This window comes from Dunckerocampus dactyliophorus, chromosome 1, assembly GCF_027744805.1.
Source record: "Dunckerocampus dactyliophorus isolate RoL2022-P2 chromosome 1, RoL_Ddac_1.1, whole genome shotgun sequence".
Lineage (NCBI taxonomy): Eukaryota > Metazoa > Chordata > Actinopteri > Syngnathiformes > Syngnathidae > Dunckerocampus > Dunckerocampus dactyliophorus.
Window position 1 is genome coordinate 31,257,053 of NC_072819.1, and position 17,161 is coordinate 31,274,213.

A 17,161-nucleotide genomic window follows, 5' to 3' on the forward strand; every position below is an offset into this window, starting at 1 on the left:
GGGTAGGTTTATTTAACAGAGAGAGACAGAATATCAACAAAAATCCAGAATAAAACGTTTAAGAAAGTTACACATGAATTTGTACTTGAATGACCGAAATAAGTATTTGATCACTATCAACCAGCCAGCATTTTGATCGCACTGATTGATGATATGCCCATGAAGCAAATGAGTTCTTTTCTGAAGACACATCTATAGGCCCATCTGAAGTTTGCCAATGAATACCTGGATGACTCAGACAAGGCTTGGAAGATGGTGGTCAGGAGAGACAAACGTTGAAATGCAGAAAACACGTACCGCAAGGGTGAGCACCTGAATGCAGCATTGGAGCAGCGCCACTGTTGATTGGTTGCAATATGTGAATTGCCGCCGCCCCCTGGTGGTGGACTAGATGAACCGTTTTTTCGGTCAGGCTCTAGCTGACGATGACGATGATGACCCTGTGGCAAGTGTGCATTATCAAGCGGCTCTGTCTTCACACAAGGAGTCCAACGTTGTAAACAGTACTGCTAAATGACATTATTGGCCTACCCGTGAATGGACAGTCGCGGAGCTCGGAGTCGAGTAGTCTAACGAGTAGACAACAGTAAAGCGACGGCGGCGGGAATCGTGTGAAGAAGCGGACTACCAGGGGAGCTCCGCGGACGTCTGTCACCGAGACTCGACGACTCATCTTCGGATTGGATTGTCAAGCCTTCAGCAACCGCCTTGAGAATACAGGGAGTCCAGACCGAACATCCATTGGACTTTTTTTTACGCTTTTCTAAAAAATACATATATTTTGTAGGCGTCAAGCCAAGTGTAAACATCGCGTAGTAAATAGGAACAGTATTCCGCATTTCAACCATTTGTGCTCTGTTTTTCAACCAAGAAAGTCATCACAGGACGGGACGAGATGTTACATTCGGGTGAGTGAAGTTCATGCATTTAATTCACCCTGCAGTTCAGTTGCTGTTATGCTGGAATTTCATCCGCTCCTCTCCAATGGAAGCAGGATAACCACCTGCCCAGTGTTTTGCAACACTGCAAGCCTATTAGCTTTTTATCCATTCTTATGGCTACTTACAATTGTGAAATAAACATAGCAAGTGGAGACAAGCTTCCTCTCAAGCACGCAATGGGGAATTATTTGCCCTGGGCATGAAAGGCCAGAATTGGTGTGGGTTAATTTTGCACATTCATGCACTCAGCCACCGAGGGGTAGCCAATAGCTGCATTATTTTACGATACTTGCATGGCCAGACATCACTACATTGTACGTGCTGCAGACTAAATTCCTGGCATGTGGCTAGTTTAGACAATGTGAATGGCCCACTCCTGAATTGCAACTGACAGGTCCACTGTGAGGGCTAGTGGATGCGCCCATGACTAAAAAAGGCTAACAGCTGCTGAGCCACTCAAATCAACTCTGATCTCAGCGAGCTCGATCAACCACAAAGTTTCAGAGAACCTTTGCAAGTTTGTACTGTTTTGTAAACCGACACATTAAGTTCTTCAGTCTATTCATTAATTTGTTTCCACATACAAATATGCTAAACGTTTTTAGTGTTGTGATTGCACACAGATGCTTTCGATTGACCTTTTCCCTAAGGATGTATAGTTCCTCTGTTGTTAAGAAAATACGTTGTATGCTATTGGGTAGCATATTGTTGTTTGCTTTGTGCATGGTTTGGCGGTTTGAACATGCACCAAGTCTGGGAATTTCAATATTTTCGACGTAATGAACAAGGGATTTGTGTTTTCTCTGTAACCAGCTTTGTGGATTATCCGAAGTGACCTTTTCCTAAGTGACCTTTGATGAGTAAAATGTACTTTTGTAATTAGTCCCCCATATCCATGCACAACAACTCAGATATGGTAACACCAGAGAACAGTAAAAAGTTTTGAAGTGGTTTTTGGTCCAGAATATGTTTTGGCTTATTCAGTGTTGACATATTTCTTGACATTATGTTGTATATATACGGACCTCACTGTGGCCTAGTGGTTAGCATGTTAGCCACACAGTCAGGAGATTGGGAAGATCTCGGTTCGAATCTCTGTTGGGCATCTCTGTGTGGAATTTGCATGTTCTCCACATGCATGCGTGGGTTTTCTGCGGGTACTCCTGTTTCCTCCCACATTGTAAAAACACGCATGTTAGGTTCATTTGCAACTCTAAATTGTCCATTGGTATGAATGCAAGAGTGAAGTGTTTATCTATATGTGCCCTGCGATTGGCTGCCGACCAGGCTGTACTCCACGTCTCGCCCGAAGTCAGCTGGGATAGGCTCCAGCATGCCCGTGACCCTAGTGAGGATAGGCGGCGTAGAAGATGGATGTATGGATGTTGTATATACTTAATGTGTGATTTCCAGCTCATTTTGTCATCGCTTCTCACTCCTCATTTAGTTAATTAGTTGTTCTTGTACCATGTCAATGTCTACACCGTCTGTTTGTGTTTGTGTTTGAGTATGTTTTACTTTTTTCCGAATAACGTTATTTTGGTTTTTCTTAGGTTCAAGGATAGCCTGTTCTTGTTAAAGTATATTTTTAACTTGTTAATTTCTGCTGTGATTGTTTTAATTAACGTCAGTTTATTTTCCCTTGAGCAGAATGCAGTACAGTCATTCCTTGTTTATGGCGGTTAATTGGTTCCACACCTGACCACGATAAATGAATTTCTGCGATAAATGGAATATTTTTGTAGTTATAAATCTTTTTCTGACTTACTAAAAACAATTTTAACATGTTTAGAGCCCTTATAGTCTTATGAAATAACACTTATGAAATAACATCCATATAGTCACCTTTCCACTCCTATTATGCTTTGTTTACATCACATTGCTCAACTTTTATGCTGCAGGGATTCGAGACGGCCGATAGCTAGTGAGTTAGTGAGCTAGCAAGCTAACCAGTTAGCCTTGAATTTATTTTTTCTAAACTAAAGATGTTAAAACTATTTCCACACGGAATGGGAAGAGAGCCTTTTTTCACTCTATTATGTCGGACTTCATGCAGTATCTCAATGTTTTGTGTCATTACTGCCGTCTAGTACCCAGAATACTACATATCACTTGTATTTCAATATGTTTTATCTAATAATAGACCATAGTCTACCACAAAACAGCGATTATTTATTCATTAATTAATTTCTGAAACAGTGCGTTTTAGTGAGGAACTGATAATCGAACTGCGATATTGCAAGGGACGACTGTAGTGTCATCTGCAAATAATATTAGCTTCAGGTCTTTCGTGGCTTTACAAAAACATTTATGTAGAGGTTGAGCAGTCTTGGTCCCAGTATTGACCCCTGGGGTACACCACAATATATTTTTAGGCATGGATGGTCTCTTCGCCCAACATATTGCTTCCTGTTTGATAAGCTATTGGCCCGGTTCAAAACCACACCTCTAAGGCATTAATGGTGAAATGTTTGCTCTGTATTTGTATTGGCTGTCTAAGAGTAATTTGCATTTGTTTATGAATTTATCTAACTTGTTTTTGAATCATTTTTCAATTCTTCTGGAGAATGTTGAAAGTAAGGAAACTGTCATTTGTTTCCAGTCTTGTAGATGGGTACAATTTTGGCTGTTTTCATTTTTGTCTGGGAATTTTCCTGTTTGAAATCATAAATAACTGATGTAAGTTAATGGTTCTGATATTTTCTTGATTACTTTTTTTGTTCATTTTCTTATTGATTCCATTCTTATCAGAAGATGTTTTACATTTGTTTACAATGTCTATTATTTCCAGTTCTGTCACTTGAGTGAGGGACGTGGAACTGGGGTTTCTATCTGAATGGTATGTTAATTGTAGACTCTAAATTGTCCCTAAGTGAGAATGTGTGGCGAAATGTGTCATGTGATTGGCTCTGATTGCCTCTGCCCGAAGTCAGCTGTGATAGGCTCCACCTCACCCTTCACCCTAAGGAGCACAAGTGAAGGATAAAACTACTTGTCTGCAATGTTCCCCCTAATTTTTCAAGTGTTTGAGCATACACTCTCATGACATGAGCATGCCTTGGACCTCTGTGAGCACCATCACACGTGCACACTGGACATCAAAATAAAAGCACTGTAGTAAATCATGCACGGTTACGCCACTCGTTCAGTCCACACTTTTCACTCTGAAAACTTGCTTGCTACTTTGGCTTTGCGACATGTTTTTTAGAGGAGCCCTTTCTCATTTGAAAAATACACAAAATCTCACCCTCTTGTCTTCATCTCTTGTTCGTTTGTTCACACATACTCCGACAGCCAGTCCACCTTAAAAGAACCCCTTTTTTTACTTTGGCTTGGTGAGTGGATGTGGCACTGCCTGTTCGTTTCACCATAATACGGGTTAGCAGGCAGCATTTAGCTCTCTTAGCTCCGCTGCCACATTACCTATATGCTAACCTGCAAAATAGCGGCATGTACCACATAACGTGCTGTTAATGAATTGCTCCGGATCTTATCATTGGTTGGACAGTGTTCGTCATTGTGTTATATGTTGTTACCACTTGTTGTCACCTGTCACTCACTGAGTTGCATTGCAAAATACTACAAAATAAATTATGGGTTCAGATTGGATTTTAGTTTGTGCGCGGCCTGGATTTGCTGTGCACTGAGAATACGGGAGTAGTGTGCAATTGCGCACACGCGCAGGAGGCACTACTCGTCAGGCAGTGTCTATTGCAGTGGTCTCAAACGTTTTTTCTTGTGAGAGCTACTTTTACAAAATGAAAATGGCCAAGCGCTACTACTATGTAACATTTATTTTCAAAAGCAGGCTTGTGGGCGCCTAATGTGGTCGTGGGGGGCTACCTGGTGCCCGCAGTCACCGTGTTGGTGACCCCTGGTCTATTGCTTTCAACATAACGGGGTGTGAGAAGTGAGTGCCGAATGACTCCCTTACACACAGGCCCTGTTCCATTTGTGTTATGGCTCGGGGACTACCTCAGAAGGTGGAACACTGTCGGGTCAACATTGTTCCCGCCATTCCATGTTGGTGTTTATACTGTACAGCAACACAGAGGAAAGGTGGAGAAGTGCAGGGTTTTGTGGGAAAGGGGCTAGTCACGAAGTTAGTCTGCATTTTCATCTCTTTCCAACATGCAGTACAGTTGACAAGAGAGCCTTTGCAAAAGTAAAAGTAAGCCACTTTAACAGCATATAATCCGCATTGATCATTGCTTCATTCAGGAGAGTCTCACCTGGATTCTCTATGGTACGCTATGATTGTGATTGCTGAGGGGACTGAAATGGAACAAAAAGCGAGGTTAGATAACACATAGTTGTCCCCCTCGCTCTCGCTCAGTGAACAGTACGCTGTGTGTGCTACCTACACTCCACTCTCGCCCATGCCTGACCTGGATTGGACAAAAGTCCTTGTTGTGTTTTCGGCCTAATGCAAAGAGAACAATCAGTGTGTGTTTGAAATTAGTGGCCAGTAGATATTTTTCATTAGACGTCAAGATGTCGCCTTAGAAGGGTCTTTTCTGAAGTGACTCATGCAACTACTGAGATGCACGAGTGTTTTGTGACTAATGATCTTTCATTTAGTTACATGACTTTGTTTTCGTTGTAGTGTAGCTTGAGCATCTAGTCCGGGGTTGGCAACCCGCGGCTCTGGAGTCGCATGCGGCTCTTCAGCCTCCTTGTCGTGGCTCCCTTCGCTGATCGCAGTGATTTTTTATTTTTTTTACACCGAAGTAGTTTCAAAAAGAATGTAAAATATCCGACTCACTGCAAGTCAGTGAATGCATCTAGACTGCGTTCTGACTGCTGATTGGATGAGCAAGGGAAGGGGAGGTAGGCTAGTCTATGCAGTGAATCTCACTGGAGAGAAAAAAGGTGATGGAGTTTGGAGTTGAGTCTGAAGCAAGTTACTGTGCAGTAAAATAAAACTATGTAATTAAGGAGAGCAAAGCAGCATGTTTTATAACGAGAAGCACGCTGTAGCTGTGTGCTTGGAGCCCGTGACACTCTAATGGCCGAGGTGGTGACTCCAGGAGAGGCAGATAGTGTGCCGCGGGAGCTGACTGTGCACTGGCCGCTTGTGACTGTTGTGAGGCGGGACGGACCTCTTGGCAGCAACCACAGAACAATACATGCTTTCACTTTTAAGTCTCTAAATACCAGAAAAGTCCACCAATGATGTCAGGAAAAGTCCTTACGTATGCAGAAAATGAAAGAATGTCTCTCTCTGCTTACAGAGTTAATTGTTTAATTTATTTCAGAGTAGGCCTACACATGTATGCGCACTTCTGTTTGTTGAATTTTACATTTTTTACAAATTAACATTTTTTAAATGTTATGAGCTGTGTAATGTTTTGCGGAAGAGGAGGCAAAATGGCTCTTTGGATGGGAAAGGTTGCCAATCCTTCATCCATTCAGTTTATTCATGTAGTGCTAGGGCAGCGGTGCTCACACTTTTCCAGCCTGCGAGCTACTTTTAAAATGTACCAAAGACCTACCTCCTACTATAAACATAGATAATAAACAGTGGTGTGAAAAAGTGTTTGCCCCCTTCCTGATTTCTTATTTGTTTGTCACACTTAAATGTTTGAGATCATCAGAAACATTTAATGTAAATATTAGCCAATGACAACACAACTGAACACAAAACAGTTTTTAAATGAAACTTTTTATGATTAAGGGAGAAAAAAATCCCAAACTACATGGCCCTGTATGATAAAGTCATTTTCCTCTAAACCTAATAACTGGTTGGTCCACCCTTAGCACCAACAAATGCAATCAAGCGTTTGCGATAACTTGCAGTGAGTCTCTTACAGCACTGTGGAGGAATTTTGGCCCACTCATCTTTGCAGAATTGTTGTAATTCAGTCACATTGGAGGGTTTTCGAGGATGAACCACCATTTTAAGGTTATGCCACAGCATCTCAATAGGATTCAGGTCAGGACTTTGACTAACACACTCCAAAGTCTTCATTTTGTTTTTCTTCAGCCATTCAGAAGTGGACTTGCTGGTGTGTTTTGGATCATTGTCCTGCTGCAGAATCCAAGTTGGTTTCGGCCTGAGGTCATGAACAGATGGCCAAACATTCTCCTTTTTTGGGGATTTTTGGTAGGCAGTAGAAGTTATGGTTCCATTTATCACAACAAGTCTTCCAGGTCCTGAATCCGCAAAACATTTTGGTTAAAATAAAAACTTTTTTTTTGGTCTCACTCCTGTTCCTTCTTTTTTCATGTTGAAGCTCTACATAGCACCTCATTAAGATCCAACTGTGCAAAATGTAAATTCTTGCAATTTTTCAACTGGTCTTAAAATTTTTATCAGGAGTGTTTTCTATATTTTACAGATGCTCCAACCAGGTTTTTATGCTGCCGATTCCGATACCGATCATCCATGAGTGAAATCGGCCGATACCGATCACATAGATTAACTATATATTTTCAAATTTAGTCTTGATCAGTGCTATTGGCTAGTGGTGCCGTAGAAGTTTTTTCATTGGGCCCAGAATTCATGGCTGCAATTAAAATTGAAGAACATCCGTTGATGCAGGTTTTTTTACAGCGAAGGTCCAAACCTTAAAAACTTAAATTAGTCAAACAGACTAGCTCATATGAGTATCACTTGCAATGAAACCCTGCACATCACCCTACAACCAGAGCTTCTCAAATAGTGGGGCGGGTCCCGCTGGAGGAGTGCGGTGAACTGTTAGGGGGGCTTGAGAGGCAGGGAGGACTCTCAGTATTAGTATCATTTTGTGCGACGTCACCGCATTTGCTGTTACCGTAATAACGGAAGTAATTATGCCTGCAAACTGCCGCTGCGATCGGTCTGCCAGCATGATTATATGTTATTATATTTCTTATTCACTTTAATTGGTTCCGGGTCCGTAAAGGGCCGTAACTGGGTCCGCCATTTGGTGATGGCTGGGCTATATGATATGAAAAAAAGGACCCATAAAATCACCTTAATTTAGCCGAAATATTTTACATATTTTACGTACATTTTCAAGAGAATATATATCACTCATGAAACTTACAGAGGATGAGACGCCTTTTTTAAGGAGACTTTGGATGTGAGAGTACATTGGTGGAGCCCTAGCAGGACTTCCAGTTGCACGAAGCGCCTCCAAGTGAGAAAGGAATTGGCGAACCCGCTGTCTTCCATTGTTGACCAAAACTGTTCATCTCGTCCAATTAATTCAAATATTTGTTGGGTTATTTGCTGAGCCTTCTGACTGTCACGCACATACGGGTGAGTTTTGTCCAGCGTTTTGGCTGCATTAGCTGCCGTTTGATTGCTGATCACATCGTGAGCCTCAAACTCACCATACTCCGTCAAGTGTTAGTTTTTCAAACAAAATTAAAGCTCTTTAATGTGCTAGCCCACAAGATGTTTTTGTGGCATGTGTTGGTAGGTAAGTTCCACACGGCACACATAATTCCTCAATAGCTGTATACATAACCTGAGTACCGGTAATATGTCAGTCAAAATAGCTACGTAACGTTCATTAGACACACAGTTCATGTAATACGTCCAGTTAGTGTTACCGATGTACAAAAAGTGAAAATGGTTATGCAAAATACAATGCAGATGAAATTAAGGCAACGTATTATAAATGTTTCAGCAATGGGGACATTTTCCAATTAAACATTAAATAATAGTTTAAGAAAGCGAAGCAAAGCCAATCAAACAATTATTTTTTCCTTATAGCCAGCCTTACCACTGATTTAGTTTGTCTGTGATCGGAATAATAAAGATGAAAGTTGCTCTCCGTGCGTAGTTTGAGACGTCTGTTCACCATTGTCACGGGGAAGCAAGAGCAACTCAGGAGGGGAGCTTAATGTCAGCTGACTAATGTCATATGACATCTGAAAGGTTACTTTTATGCGATCAACTCAAACTACCTGCATGATCGACTGGTAGCTCACGATGTAATGGGCACCCCTGTTATCCTGAGCTTTGTAATGCATCGTAATCAGACGTTGAACATTGGGCCGAAGTTACCTTTGAACTCATGGTGCTTGCGCCGTCTCCCCGCATCACTAAGCCTCTCTCTGTGGGAGGAATGCTGAATGTAGGCAAAGTGCCCAATACGTTCAAGTGCTGCATTAATAGTGCCTAGAAATGCTGCTGCAAGTTTGCATTAGCTTGCATGATTTACACAGGATAAGGGTATGGAAGGTTTTCCATCACTCAGCACGCTTTTTCTCAACTATTTTACAGTTTGACCATCTGAAAGACTCTATTGAACATCTCCAATCACTTCTGGCTGCATGTCCCATTAAGTGGCATGCGCTGCCGCTGTGTGAACGTTTACACAGTTGCGGAAATATTCCACTGTAGCTTGGTTCTGTGTGAGAAGCAAATGCAGCTTATGACCAGATCTTCTCTTTATGGCTTTGACAAAGCTATTTTGTGCAGTCTCTTTGTAAGAGGGTTATTCCAGCATTCTTGTCAATCAAACATTAAATGTGAGTTACGTCGGTGTACTCATAGCAGGAAGAGGCGGGATGTAATGCTATTTGTGTGACTCAAAGCTGAACGTCTTCACACTCAAATATTAATGGTTAGAAAAACAACCTCCAGCCATTGTTCTCGCTGCATCGCTCGGTGTTTGATTTGGATACGTTTCTTAAAAGTACATTATTTTCTAACTTGATCTATGTGTCTACTGGATTGCGTTCCTGTCTGTTAGCACGACAATTAACTTGCTGACAATGAACTGTCTGAGCATTTTAGACTGGGTGTGTCTGGAGGAAGTAAACATGTTAGCTCAGAACAGTTTAACAATGCAGAAGACGTTGGTGAGGTGGAATAATTTTTAGTTGATTAATTGTGTCTTGAAGCGACGAAAACAAAATGAAGTGCACGACTGGGTTGCAACCAGCAGAGGCTCTGTTGTCAGTCTCAACTTGTTTGTGGTGTAAAAAAGAAAAATATTTCAGCTCAGTCTACAAAGACCTTCACTATGTCACATTAGTTTTCCTTATAATCGCTCATGAAAACAGCCTTCCGCTTTTATTCATTGGGAAACTTAAGCCAAACTGTTTTACAAGACCTGCCCTGCCTCTTACCTAACTAGACTAGCACCGAATACAACATTACTATGCAAATGTGGGCACCACAAAAGCCCTCCAGAGGCTTGTTAACAAGTTTGAACATTGTATTATTATAAAACATTTACATTTATTAGGAGGCTAAGGCTGTTTTGTGTTCTCGACTAGGTTAATAAAGTTCATTATGTAGGTTGGGGTTTTTACATCTGTGCAGTTTCTTAGCAGGATTACCCAAAAACTAAAATTTTTCAATTTTTATGAAAACTTTGAAACACTGCGTTTTTTTCTTAATATCTGAGTAAATAATGTATGAATCTTAATGACAAAAAAAATTCTGACACAGGAGGTGATATCTGTGAAGGTGAGCCAATTTAGGATAGTCTGGATGCTGTAGTTTTTTTATTTCCATTCAGATTTGTGCTGGAATGTATTCAGCATTCTCCTTATCATGACGTCTCTAAATTAGTTTGATTTTTATCAGTGTTCTTTTACCGCCAAAGTTCCACTTAAAGTTCAAAGGTCACCTCCCCCTAGTCCTGCTCTTCCCCCTCCCTCTCTTTTCACAACTGTAGCTGCTATTGTTGTTGCAGGCATTTGGCTATAGTGGCTGCTTTCATTCACATATTCAACACTGGCACATATTTTATCTCCAGCCCTCTTTTGTCTGTGTCCCCCTCCCCTCTTTATCGCTCTCTTGCTCTTATTCACACACACACATTTTTCCCCTGCTCTCTCCACTGACTGCTCTCCTCCCTCCCTCCTTCAAACTCTGCTGTCCGATGACAATGGGCAAAATCGTCCAATGACTTCCTGTCCACCTCGCCACTTTTTATCCACTCTTTTCATGTACGTGTCTCCCCTTCCACCAAACACAAACAGCTCCCTGGCGCTTCTTTTGTCTGCATGCCTAATTTTCCTGCAGCAGTTTGTATTCAGGGATTTAATGTGCGATGAAATAGAGGATTAACAATTGCATTCTGCTTTTAATGTTTACATTGTAAAGAAGACTGATAGCGTCTGCAGCGGCATCACTGCTTCGTCTGCAAACCTTTGAGCACAGATGTTGCCCTCAGAGGGCTTTGAGAATAGAAATCACATCTGTGAGGCGAAGGTGTCACAGCGATTTGGCTGCATGTATCAAAAACCATTAGGCAGCTGCAGGTGTTCCTCTGTTGGGGCTGGAGGACTGGGGTAGTGCAGCTCCTGTGTATGCCAGCACAAGTAAAAAGGCAAGGATTTACAACCGGCCTCTTTTTTTACAGACTATTTAGAACACAATCCCGTCCAGGCTGCTTTTCCCCACGAAGGAAATCATAGAAATGTAATTAATCAGTTTAAAGGTTGAATAACTGTCAAAATAAAACCTTTTATTAACTGTAAAACCAATGTTTTAAGTAGGGATGCTCCGATCAGTCGGCCACCGATCTGAATCAGCCGATTTCCGTGAAAAATAATGTGATCAGCATGGCGATAAATGCTTCTCAACGCTGATCACAAAAGGGGGTTAATCTCTGGCTCGTACTATTGCAGCCTCCAACCTGTAGCGATCGTACCCTGCCCACTTTCCTTCACACTGCGCAGGCGTGCCAAACCCAAAACAAACATGTCTGCCGTGTGGAACTTACCTGCTGTGTGTGAGAGTAATATAAATTTTGCACCCTGCAAAACAAGCCACGAAAATATGAATTAGTAAGTAAGTTTGATGATTATGTTGTGTAATAAGAGTGTTTCATCTTGAAGGTTTAATTTATATTGGAGTTCCAATCCCCACACAGTTAAAACCTGCCAATGTATGTGCGTGTCAGGATGAGAGAATGCAGATTCCCCTGAAAATGAGGCTTTATCGCTGCTTGAATATATTTTTGTACTTTGGATACTGCTTTATCATGTTTGTTCAACTTTCTATTTCAATTTGGTATCAAATTAATATGCAGATTTAAATCATTGCGATTGCAAGTGGACAAAAGTGAAGCTTACGTTCAACCCATTCAAAGGGAATGATCCCAACATCCGGCTGAAAAAAAAGATATGTAGGACGAACACTTAGATGCTTTATTCATCTCCAAGAGAAATTCACAGTTCAGTGCTCATGTAAAACTTTTATCAAAATTTGACTCTGCACAATACAACTTTTTGAACCAGAATTACTTACTATCAAATTAATTGACCAATTGTGTCCCGATACAACTTTTTCGCTTCCGATTCGATTTCAATATTGTAGCCATGAATATTGGCCAATACCAATATCGATCCGATATCAGCACAGATCATACATTCAGTCGTCTCTTGTTTATCGCAGTTAATTGGTTCCAGATCCGACCACGATAACTGAATTTCCGCGAAGTAAGATTTAATATTAAGAAATTGAATATGTTTGTAGTTAGTGGATAGAGGACCTGTTTATGACTTTCTGAATATGTTTTCACCATTATTACAGTCCTGTAGACATGAAATAACACCCCATAGTCACCTTTATACTCCTATTCTTTGTTTAGCATAGCAGACTAAAGGAAAATAAGAAACCAAAAGCTTACCACTTCCACACGGAATGGGAGGAGAACTTTTTTTCACTACATGATGTCAGACATGCCATGGTAGACTCCATGCAATGTTAAGGTAATGTAACGTCATATCATGTCTCATCAATATTTTGTGTCATTACTGACACCTAGTGACTAATACTACATATGACTTGTCTTTCACAAACAAGAACAACGCAGCGGGAAGGATCACATTTATTATCATTTGACAAAGTCATCAGTATGCCACCAGGGACTGATCAACAAGTACAACTGGATTTAGGACATGAAGTTCTACACCTGGAAACCTTTTGCCTTCCAGAACACAAACAATTGGATTTGGAAAAAGACATAGATCCGGACACAGACTTATTTTCCCATATCAGAAACAACTGCTGCTACTACACGGAAGAACAATACAATAATAATCTTAATATCAGCAATAAGTTGTCTATTAGCCACATAAACAGCAGAAGCATGTATGCAAATTATTATTATAGGTTCTGCAAGCTGAATAGAAGGGGCTGCTGATGGATAGAAATGCTGGTGCGATGTCTGGAATGGGCTGCTTGTATCAGAGTGCCAATATGCAGGCCAGTATAATCTAATAGGGTTTTTTTGGCTGGTATCGATCCGGGATACCCCATTCTTAAATACATTGGTCTTGGTTTGATAGCCGTAAGAATTGAGTGATGTCAGCGATGTCTGCTCTCATTGGGATGGCTGTGTCTTTCAACACAAGACGTGTACTCCAGTCCTCAGATAAAAAATGCTGACGGCAAAACGAGCATCTTGTTGAATCTTCATAGCGAAATTGAGAGACAGTAGTGTGCACACTTCCGTTTGTCCTGTTGCAGTGGATTGAGTTGTGAGTTGACACTGGGCCGTTCTTGTCACTGTTGATGTACTACACTGCTGATGGGGATGTCATACAACTTCATGTCAAACAATCCGAACTATCCCTTTAAGGAAGACGTAGTCACTGATGGAATTCCAATTGCATTATTAATATTTTTTATGACACCGTTGTTTTGTTTACACAATTAGACAGTATGTGGCAAACAGCACTCTTATTTTGAAGGCCGGAAGCCGGAAACACACAAAGCTGCACTAGCATGCTCTGCTAAACTAAGCTAACCCTTCTACCTTTCATTTACGCTCCGGAGGAGAGGAGTTTTGACATTTTTTTGGAGTTTTAGCTTGCCGTTTCAACATGTTTAGTTTGGGAGGGGGTGGGCTGGTGTTTGTGATGAGATTCGGCCATGATTGAGCGGTCAGCCGGGGAAATACTTTCCCACACAAACGTTCCTTCCCCTCATGATGACAGCATTTCATTCACATTATGAAAATTTCCTTGAGATTTTGTGTTTAACTTTTGTAGATTTTGTATTGGATAATTCCAGGATTCCGTGTGATTGTGAATGGTTGTATATACAGTATGTTCCCTGCGATTGGCTGGCGACCAATCCAAGGTGTACCCCGCCTCTCGCCCGAAGTCAGCTGGGATAGGCTTCAGCATACCCACGTGACCCTAGTGAGAATAAGCGGCAAAGAAAATGGATGGATGGAATTCACGATTCTATCCACAATTCCGTTAAAGGGGAAATCATAAGGCCCTACAGTATATATGGATAAAAAGAAAGATAACATTCTGTTTCTTAATCTTACCACCAATAACTATAGAGGAAGTTTAGGCACAGAGTTACATAAGAAATATCCATGTTGGATGAACAAGACTTCACGCTGATCGACGCAGTCCTCCGGAACTCCTAAAGCAGCCATCAGCAAATGGTGAACCTCGGTCCGGCTACGTAGCCAGTGATGGCCGATGAAATATTTTGTTTCCTTACCAAGAAGTTAATAAGAGAACCATGGCTTGCTCAAAAGTAAGAAAATTTATGGTTGATTAGAGAAAACAAAAACATGCAAAACTGTGGGATTTGTAACTGTATATCATTAAAATAATGGCCCATATTTCCAAAATTGATATCCCTTGACATAAAATTTGATGTAGTTATTTACAAATTATTATTATTATTATTATTATTGTTATTATTATTTTAAGTGTTTTTTTTTTAATCATTGTGCCTGAAAGTTTTCCACGGCCTGGTTTGGCTGCGCCCACGGACCGGTACCGGGCCTCGACTCGGTGGTTGGGGACCTCTGTCTTACAGCATGCTTGGGGATATGATGTGCTCTTTTACCCAACTGAAAATACTGAAAGAATGCCACTTTTATAGAATTGGCTTCTTTATTTTAGAATTTAAGATTAATGTCTACAATCAGGGGTCACCAAGGTTTTTCCTTGTGAGAGCTACTTTTACAAAATGAAAATGGCCAAGAGCTACTCATTTTTGTAACATTTATTTTCAGAGCTTATTTTAAACCCAAACAAAGCGAATATGCTTGTTTTACCAGAACATTAACAAAATGCTGGTGTCCACAACTCACATTTTGTATTTCAGAATGCATTTCTTTCTACTGTTCTTTCATTATTAACTGAAAACCTGAATGAAAAGCAGGCTTGCGGGCACCTCATATGGTCGTGGGGGGCTACCTGCTGCCCGTGGGCAACACGTTGGTGACCCCTGGTCTACATCAACAAACCGTAGAATTCTATTGCATTGTATCGAATCATTCTGTTTTTAAAATATATCATTTTTGAATTGCAAGAGATTTACAACCCTAATTAATACATACATATATTTCTTGAGTCCCAAAATCTGCCATTTCCTGTTTGTATCAGACTTCCTGAGCCTTTGTTTCCTTCTGTTAAGACACGGATGAGTATCTGTGTCTTTGTACAACCATATTAATATAGGAACGGAAGCTAACCGAGGTTCCACTGTAATGGCAATCAGGAGAGCAAAGAAAAATTGTAAACCTTCAAGGCACAATCAGAGACCTTAAATGTCTGATTTATGTCATTCGTTAAAATTCATGCATTATTCACTGAGAATTAGAGGAAAATGGCCCGCTCTTAATACAGTATAAGCAAAACGTAATTCCAGATCCGTACAAAAATGTAATGTAATGTAGACTGGTCTGTGCCTCACCCCTTTACAAAGTAGATTTGTGTAATCCTGCTTACTAAAACAGATGAAAACATAACCTCATTGGCCATGCTAATGAGGACGATACAGATGGAAACACAATGTTTGTTCTCGCCTTCTGGTGTGTGTCCAGTGTGTGCGTGTGCATGTGTGCATGTTTGTGTGTGTGTGTGTGTTGACTAGAGCCCGGGCGGGTGTGTGAGACAGTGATGGGGTTGAACATGTTTGATGTACTGTGATAACTTTGTCCGGTATGTGGCTTTCATGGGAACTCCTGGCCCTTGGGACATGGCCAATAAGCTCCTGTTTAAAGGGAAGCTTCCTTCATTATCACTTGTTCTTTTCAACCTTGTTGTCTCCCCACATCCTGTTTGTACTGACACACCAAGCTGTCAGTCAATTACAAAATAGTGGATCGGTCATTTTTGCAATTCGGTGCCATTTCAGCATTGTGACTTTGAAGTTTTACTTTGCAAGAATTCCATCCATCCATTTTCCTCCGCTTATCCGGGTCCGGGTCGCGGGGGCAGCAGTCTCAGTCGGGAAGCCCAGACTTCCCGGTCCCCGGCCACCTCCTCCAGCTCCACCGGGAGGACACCAAGGCGTTCCCAGGCCAGCTGTGAGACATAATCCCTCCAGCGTGTCCTAGGTCTGCCCTGCGGCCTTCTCCCGGCTGGGCATGCCCGGAACACCTCACCAGGGAGGCGTCCGGCAGGCATCCGGACTAGATGCCCGAGCCACCTCAACTGACTCCTCTCGATGTGAAGGAGCAGCGGCTCTACTCTGAGCCCCTCCCGGATGACCGAGCTCCTCACCCTATCTCTTCGGGTGAGTCCTGCTACCCTACGGTGGAAACAGTTGGATACTGAAGCATTGCAAGAAAGACGACTGGTCTCTGTGACTTAAGTGCTGTCCCACTCATGCGCTAAAAATACTTTTATTCCCGTTTGTATGCATTGTAACTCTGCTCCAAATTCCCGCGTTGCGCGCATTAAAAGAGAAAACGATGAAGTGTTTCTTTTGTCATACATTTACTGTGTAATCATAATCAACAAGCGCTCACGAGAGGCTTGCCGCTGGAGCTCACCTCCTCAACTCTGTGGGTCATTTAGTGATAGTGTTATGAAAACACAGCATGGACACACTCATTTGTTAACACTCCCCCCTCCCTGTGAAATATGTAAACCGGGGATGTCATAAGTGTGGCTTGCGGGCCATTTGTGGACCAAATTTTTTGTATGGGCCTGTGAACAGAAACAAAATATAAAATAAAACTGGAAAAATGAAACCAAAAAGCATAAAGTCAATAAGAAAAAACTAAAAGTTGTAGAAGAGTTGATACTAAAAACTAATAAGTCTTACAGATGACTTACACACATACACAGTACACATACAGCTGAATAATGAACAATAAATATTGCAACCTCTGATCAATACATGTCAATTTCGGACTTAAAATAATGTACTGATTTAAGCCCATTTCCAGTTAAACCATGCCCACTTTCATTTTATGCCCTGCCCATTGCGAGTACAGATACGGATACAGATAATTTAGATGGGTGAACAGATACAGATACAGATACAGATCTGGTCCAGC

General features: G+C 41.4%; 1 protein-coding gene across 9 annotated transcripts in view; it reads left to right on the plus strand.

The window, feature by feature from the left end:
- The first annotated feature begins 394 nt into the window (after positions 1-394).
- The window catches only part of si:dkey-151g10.3 (serine/threonine-protein kinase WNK3), a 61,524-nt gene continuing 44,757 nt past the window's right edge, over positions 395-17,161 (plus strand). For all 9 annotated transcript variants that reach the window (XR_008570321.1, XM_054775195.1, XM_054775221.1 and 6 more), the window contains exon 1: positions 395-908. The gene's annotated coding sequence lies outside the window, so the exon portion shown is untranslated. The remainder of the gene's footprint in view (positions 909-17,161) is intronic.